Source organism: Montipora capricornis, chromosome 9 (assembly GCF_036669925.1).
Source record: "Montipora capricornis isolate CH-2021 chromosome 9, ASM3666992v2, whole genome shotgun sequence".
NCBI classification, from domain to species: Eukaryota; Metazoa; Cnidaria; class Anthozoa; order Scleractinia; family Acroporidae; genus Montipora; species Montipora capricornis.
In genome coordinates, this window is record NC_090891.1 from 19,091,319 (window position 1) to 19,098,818 (window position 7,500).

Sequence of the window (7,500 nt, forward strand, 5' to 3'; positions counted from 1 at the left end):
ATTAATTATAAGTGTTAAACGTTCGTTAATTTTAACACTTAATTTCATTTCTGACGCACACACAAAAAAAGGAAAATAACTGTGTTATAATTAAAATGTTCCTACTGCGTTTTACTCATTGGAACGCAATGGTTGCGATGGAATTTTAGCACGAGAGGGAGCGAATATACTTTGAGGTGTAACATACAAAATATCGAATAAGTGAAATTCCTGGACAGCTTAACAGTTAAAACCTTGAGGGCATAAAAAAAATTACAAGAATGAAATTAGTTACTATATTGGTTTACACTGTTTTGTTTGTTTGTTTTTTTTTTTAATGAAATCGGCACATTTTTAAGACTGAGGCTGAACGTTTTTATATTCTTTTGTAATTTGGGCTTGAAAACGTTGTTACTCAGGTTCTAATTATCCTTTTCTTCTTTTTCTATATGGCCAGTGCATCATGCAATAAGAAAACCATGCACATTATTATTGTTGTTTAAAAACGTCCCAAAGTATCTTAGGTAATTGTCCTATCAGACTACAGTTTTACATTTCTGTTGGTCCATATACTGAGACAGCCTGGGTATGTTCCTAAAATATTGCCGTGAACGCGTTCAGAAAGGTTCTTATAAAAAAGTAATGTATTTCCGCTGAGTTAAAATCATAGCAACATATTGGTTGAATTATTCAATGAGAAGGAGAGAAACTGCTTGGTAAGAAAACAAGAGAAATTTCTGGTTCGAGATCTGATGGATTGCTCGTTGTGGCTCAAGCGATGTGATGAAGAGTTCGCAAACTTTACTATCAAAATAGTATCGCAAACGTCTCAAGGATTTTGTCTGCAAGGACAAAATGCGCTTTAGCAAGAGTAACAAATAACAAAAATATAAGAATTTAACAAAGAGACTGAATAAACGAAAGCAAAGAATTTTGTCAGCTAGGACAAAATATACATTTGCAATAATCGCAAAGTCCCCGCTGGAAGAATACCAAATTTATCAAAGGGAAAGACCGCAAAAGCCTTTTTGCATTTACAAAGACATTAGTCTTTTCAAAGCCACTAACGTATTTGTCTTTTGGCTTTCCGAATTCGGAAAGACTTCAGTGTCAGTGTATACTTTGTTCTTAAGGACAAAATCATTGCAACGGATATTTGCGGTTCTCATCCCTTTTTCTCTTCTTAATTAGTTTTAAAAGACCACACTTTGTTCATAAAACTGCCTAAATCCTTGCGACTTTTGTGATATTTGTTATATTTGCAGATCCTCTGCCTTTTATTCTCTTTCATTGTTAAATTTGTTATTCTTGCGACATTTGGAATTATTGCAAACGCACATTTTATCCTTGCAAACATAATCCTAGTAACTTCTGCACTATTTCTTTGCTAGCGCTTTAAAACACTCCTCGATGAGCTCAACAAAGTGAGAACTTGGTGCTGTCTTAACACAAGAGCGAAATTAACACCCTCTACAATGTTTACTGCCCGACACTATAGGCTTCTGGCCATCTTTATTAACTAAAAGTCGAAAATGAAAATTTTGAGAAAAAGAAGACAGGAGAACAGTTTCACTAATGATTTGTGCAGATATCTTATTCATATATTGAGTGATAAAGAAGAAAAGAGGAAACGAGAAAAAGGTATCAAAAGTGTTTTTGCCCTAAGCGCTCCGAGAAACGACTGAAATTAGAAGTAAATTTGCGCTTATTTCTTCAAGCTAATCAACGCTGAAGAGTAAAATATCAAAGCAAGTCCTCAAGAAATCAAGTAATGAGTAAACAAAATGGTAAGAGTCATTCAGAATCAAGAGGATAGAGAGACATAGGGCCGTTTATACTAGAGAAAATAAGCCGCCGCTTACTCTGGTCGCGGCGTACATAATACATAATACGCGAAAGGAACTATTTATACGAGTATAAACTCCCAGGCCAAGAGAAAGCCGTGAACGTAGATTTTGTACCATTTATACGGGGTGTTCGCGTCTTATGTAAGCCGCGGCCAGAGTATTAATCTGTGGCTTATTTTCTCTCGTATAAACGGCCCTAATTGCTAAGACACTAACACAACCAACCACCCGTCCCGTTAAAAAAAACCCGTTTCCTTTTTCATTGATAAGAAATGATCAGTGTTTATACTACTTTTATAATGTAGTATCCTATCGTGTATTCCGGCAGCTATTTTATGTTCTCTTTTTCTTTCATTTTGCTGTATCCATGTCCTACATGGCTGCTGAGAAACGTTTCCATCAGTCCGGCAGTGCAATCGATTATAGGGTATAAATATATGTCTAAAGTGTGAAACTTGACTTTTGCAAAACAGTGCTCCATACATAGGAGTGCAGCGAAGTATATATGAAAGAAAAAAATAAATATTTGTAAATATATGTATATAGCCTGCTTAATATATATATTATATATTAACTTCGGTCTAGTGGTTAAAAACAACACAAAAATCCTGGATCCATCAGATCTCGTACCAGTGATAAATATTCTTTTCTTTTCTTTTCTTTTCTTTTCTTTTCTTTTCTTTTCTTTTCTTTTCTTTTCTTTTCTTTTCTTTTCTTTTCTTTTCTTTTCTTTTCTTTTCTTTTCTTTTCTTTTTTTCTTTCTTTTTCTTTTCTTTCTTTTCTTTTCTTTTCTTTTCTTTTCTTTTCTTTTCTTTTCTTTTCTTTTCTTTTCTTTTCTTTTCTTTTCTTTTCTTTTCTTTTCTTTTCAAGCTGTTTGGGCCCTTTTCATTGAATAATTCATTCGCAACCAATCCGTTGCTATGATTTTAACTTAGCGGAAATAGGCCAGCGCTAATTTCATGCTTATAACATTTTCTTTATTGATATTAATGTTCTCATACGCTTAAGGTTTTTGCTTTTAAGCCGTCCAGAAATGTCACTCATTTAATACTCTGTGTGCTTTTATTTGTATACACCTCAAAGCATATTCGGTTCCTCTCGTGCTAAAATTCCATCGCAACCACTGCGTTGCTGTGAGTAAAATTCGGCGGAAACATGTCAATTATAACACTTATTTTCCTTTCTTTGCGGATGCGCCAGAAGTAATAAAATCGAACATTTTTACTTTTTTGAGCCCTTATTCACTCACTCACTCGCATTATTCTAAGTTTTACTTAAAGCGTGATTTTCCGAATTTTCTTGCTGTAATATCTACTCACCAGGCATAAATTAACGAAGTTTTAACAGTTAGTTCCTGGCCTAAACAAAAGTAAGCGATAAAAAGTCACCACGTTTCGACCTCTCCGCGAAGGTCTCAGGTGTGAATAAAACTACAAGATTAGCATGAACATCTTACTAACAGTTCAAATGTTCACATAGGTAGAAAAATAGATATTGTATCAAATTTTAGTGTTCCGGACATTCTTGCCTATTTTATGGACGTTTTAATTGTTAGTATTATATTCATGTTAATACTGTAAAATGACCGCACTGAGAGGTCGAAACATCATGACCCCTTTTCGCTTCGTTTTATCCCGAAATAAATTTCTTAGAAACTGCTCATTTTCAATTCAACGCTTCCGGTACTGAAATAGGCGTTTAATTGAGCCGGTGAGGGTTGGGAAACTAACGGAGCGCTATTTAAGGTGAAAGTACGGGATTTAAGAGTGAAGTTTGTTGATTGCCACAACTGAGGTGAAGTATTACTAAAAAACAATGGTATAAAGAAATAACAATATACCTTCTGAATAATCAATAAGTGTGTCAATTTTGAAAGATATTATGCATGAACTGCATACTCGGAAAAATCCGAGCCCCAGATGGGATTTCAACCCACGACCCTCTTAGTCCTGTTCCGGGACTCCCTCTTACCCCGCCCTGAAAATGGGCCTGGAACCCCGGCGGGAAAAGAGAGAGTCCTCTATTACTTGCAGGCGCATGCTCGGAATGAGCCAATCAAATTGCACTAGATGCCAGGCTGGATATCTAAATATAGGGAACCTTGAAACTCCGACAAAAAACCGTGAAAATTACTGTGTGATTTGCAGTGTCAAGAAAGAGAAAATTATTGCCGAATAAATGTAACGACTGAAAGAAGATCGCGAAAAATCGATGCAAAGGCTGAACAACTAAATATGGCATAGGATTTCACTAAGCGACAAAACAGCTCGGAGTCAGAATTTCATATCATCTGCAGTACTTTACCCTGCAACAATGAGTTTCAGAAGGAAAGTGCTTTTAAGAAGCAACAACAAAAGCAAGGTGACACACGCTTTTAAGTAGCATTTTTCATCCTTACTAACAAATTTTGACCGGAAAAAAAATCGTCTGACTGTGCATAAATATGTATAAATTTAATAGGAACATTATTACTTCATCATTGCGTTATCAACACAAACTGGTATGTAAAGAAACAAATAGTCCAGGTTGTGATTCAATTTCGTTTTTTTATTTAACTTTATCAGGAAAAATGCTCAGTTTTTCCATCACGCGGTGGTCTTTTAGTTTTTCCGATATAAAAATCATTGCAGTCTCAACAGGCAGCTCTACACAACTACATAAAACCTTAGCCATTTGGCCACGGCCACAGCTTGTAAGGAAAGAAAGATTTAATGCGACGAGTGCGTGGAAAAATCATTCTAAAGAAAAATTAATAGTCTGAGTAAATTACTGTACTCTAATTACTCAAAAAAATAGTCTGTTTGTTACCTGATAAAACTGACAGTATTTACAACATTTTTTACTTGATTGTTTTATATTGGGTATCCAAACAATTTGTCCCCGATTTTGAAAAAAATTGTTAGGCCTAAACTCCTGAAACAATCACAGTTTCAGTAATTACTGTGCAACTCAAGATCAGTGCATTTATCACATAACTAGATCGACAGAAGTAATGAACAGCAAATAATGAACAATAAACAAGAGTTCCAGTAGGAGATTTATTAGTCTAGCTTCTTTGAGCGATTCACATCCACGACCTACAGTATATTTGTAAGTTTCAGTGAGTCTCGGGAGAGCAATTAAATCAAAATTTGATATTTTTCTGCGCCAACATCATGCAGCTGTTCAGTTGGGTTTCACGCACGAAATTCCATAATTTCGTATGCCATCCATGTGATCTTCCACGATTGGGACTCACGATAAGAAGGATGGTTTACAATTAACATCGGACTCGGATCGAAGAAAATCGCAGACATATTAAAGGAACAACCATGTAGCAAACCTGTTGCAGGTTTGACAAAACCATCATTACCAGTAACGACTGCATGAATAGCTTGCAGTTGTTCCGCCTTAGGCACAAAGGTAAAGTGGCATTTCTTAAAGGCGAAATCAATTTCCTCCAGAAACTTGCCGTTATAATTTCCTTTCACATTATCCCCATAAATCCAGTGTAAAACAGTCCAGGATTGTTATCAATTTTGATAACCACTACCAAAACAAACCATTAGCCAATCACTGCTCAAATTCGCGTCCACGTGACCATATTGATAAGCAACTGCGTGAAAATTCAAAATGGCGGACGATAGTGCGAAACGCTGGGCGAAGAGGAAGGAATTTTCAATGCTTATATCACAGTGAAATGCATAGAATGTGGAATGTTTGGGCAAAGTTATTTCGAGGCTTTGTTTTGAATACCTAATCTAACAACTGTCCTGAGTAAAATAACAGTAAAGGAGACGACAACAGTTAAGCTAAAATGCACTGTTTATTCTTCGATACTGGGCATGATATTTTCATCAGTCATCAGTCGGCTTCTTTTTCTTCGGAGGCGAAACTGGGGCATTCTGTATAAAATATAAATGAAACAAGAAAAGTAAATAATTTCGTTTTTGAAACAGCTCTTGAATTGCCCAATGCAAAGGAAGCCGCGATGGTCCAGGGGGAAAGTTACTTTTTATTTACACGTTACGACATTAATATTGCCAAATTAAAGCAGCTGAAATGACTCTCTGTATGTGTGTGCAGGGCTTAAATATCAAAAACATATTACCTTACGAACGTGTTTGCAGAACGTCTTTGCTCTTTCACAACTTCGAGCAAAATTTCACGGATCATCTTTTTGTTCTAAAGTAAGAAAAATGTACATGTATGCATACCTGCCAACTCTCCCAGTTTTCCCGGGAGTCTCCAAGTTTTTCATCAAATCTCCCGGTCTCCCGGTTAAGCAACCAAATCTCCCGGGAACTACCTGCCGTGGCTTTTTTCCAAATTTTTTTCACTAATTTCGTTATTTTCGCGATTTCAAAAAAGAAAATAAAGCAAGAAGTGGATTTAGTGCTCTAATTTGATCGGAAAACGTAAATCAGCGGAAGCAATCAATTTTATATGTATTTAACGAGTATCGTAACTGGTCAGAAATAAACCAATCATATTGCACAATACATAGTAGAAAATTGGCGCAGTTTTCGCCCACTGTTTACATCTGATCTGTCGAAGCGGAGATGGCCAACATGGATTTCGATTCACTTCAAAAGGAATTCTTAGGCGCCCTTCCCTCGGGTTTTGAGGGGGTGAAAAACCTTTCTTTGCAGAAAGTGGAGAGGATTACTCCTCTAGCTGGCGTCCAGCCATTTGCAAACACACAAGGTAAGCTACTTTGATGAGTGTTCTTTTGAAATTTGAGCGGGTTAGAGTTGCAAGTCACCATGCCAAATAGTTTCCATAAAACTTTACTTCTGAAAAATTCATGAATTGGAAACTTTTCTGATTTTCTAGTGCCTAAAGTTTCCAATTCATGAATTTTTCAGAAGCCCAGTTTGTAAAAACTATATTAAATCACTATTACACACAAACACTTATAATTTCAGACGTATTTGCCTTCTCTTTATTGATAAGATGGCTTCCAAAACCATCATGATAAGATCTATTCAGGCTGCAAACTCACTCAAACTCATTATTACTCGACCTCGGCTTTGATAGATCTCACGCATTCAGACAAGTTTCCCACGCCCAACTGACAATAGTGAGTATAATTGCTTAAAAACCGATTAAAAAGAAATTTAATTTTTTTCGGCCAAAAACAGTTGGTGAGTCCGGTTTTGAAGTCGTCAAAAATCCTTCTACGCCCTCGGTTTTCTTCGGAAGTTGTCGGGAAACCTTCGACAATCGCCGGAAGTCATCGGAAATCTTCGGCGATCTTTGGAAGCCTTCCGAAATCTTCGGCAAGCTTCGGACGAAAATTATCTAGACGTCTCCAGATTTTCGTACTCTGGGGATTGGCAGGTATGTGTATGATACTTTCAAATGGGCTTTAGTATTTCTCAACAACGTACTAAACTTAAGACAGAAATACATGATTCAACCAAATTTTTTAAAAAAAATTGTAAATAGAAATGAGAGTCCTCTTAATGAAAACGAAATAATTGAATACATAACCAGGTGGGATCCAAACATAATTGGACTAATAAAGTTGTGTTTTGCTACGCTTTGCAGGTGATCAACGGCCATCACATTTTTGACAGGCATTGTTCCTGTGTCACTCAAGCCTTCGATTCCACTGCACTTTTCAGAATTAATACCAAAATATCGCTCAAAGTCATCCTTGAATTTGTTTTTAGGACTTTTAGTCTTTTTC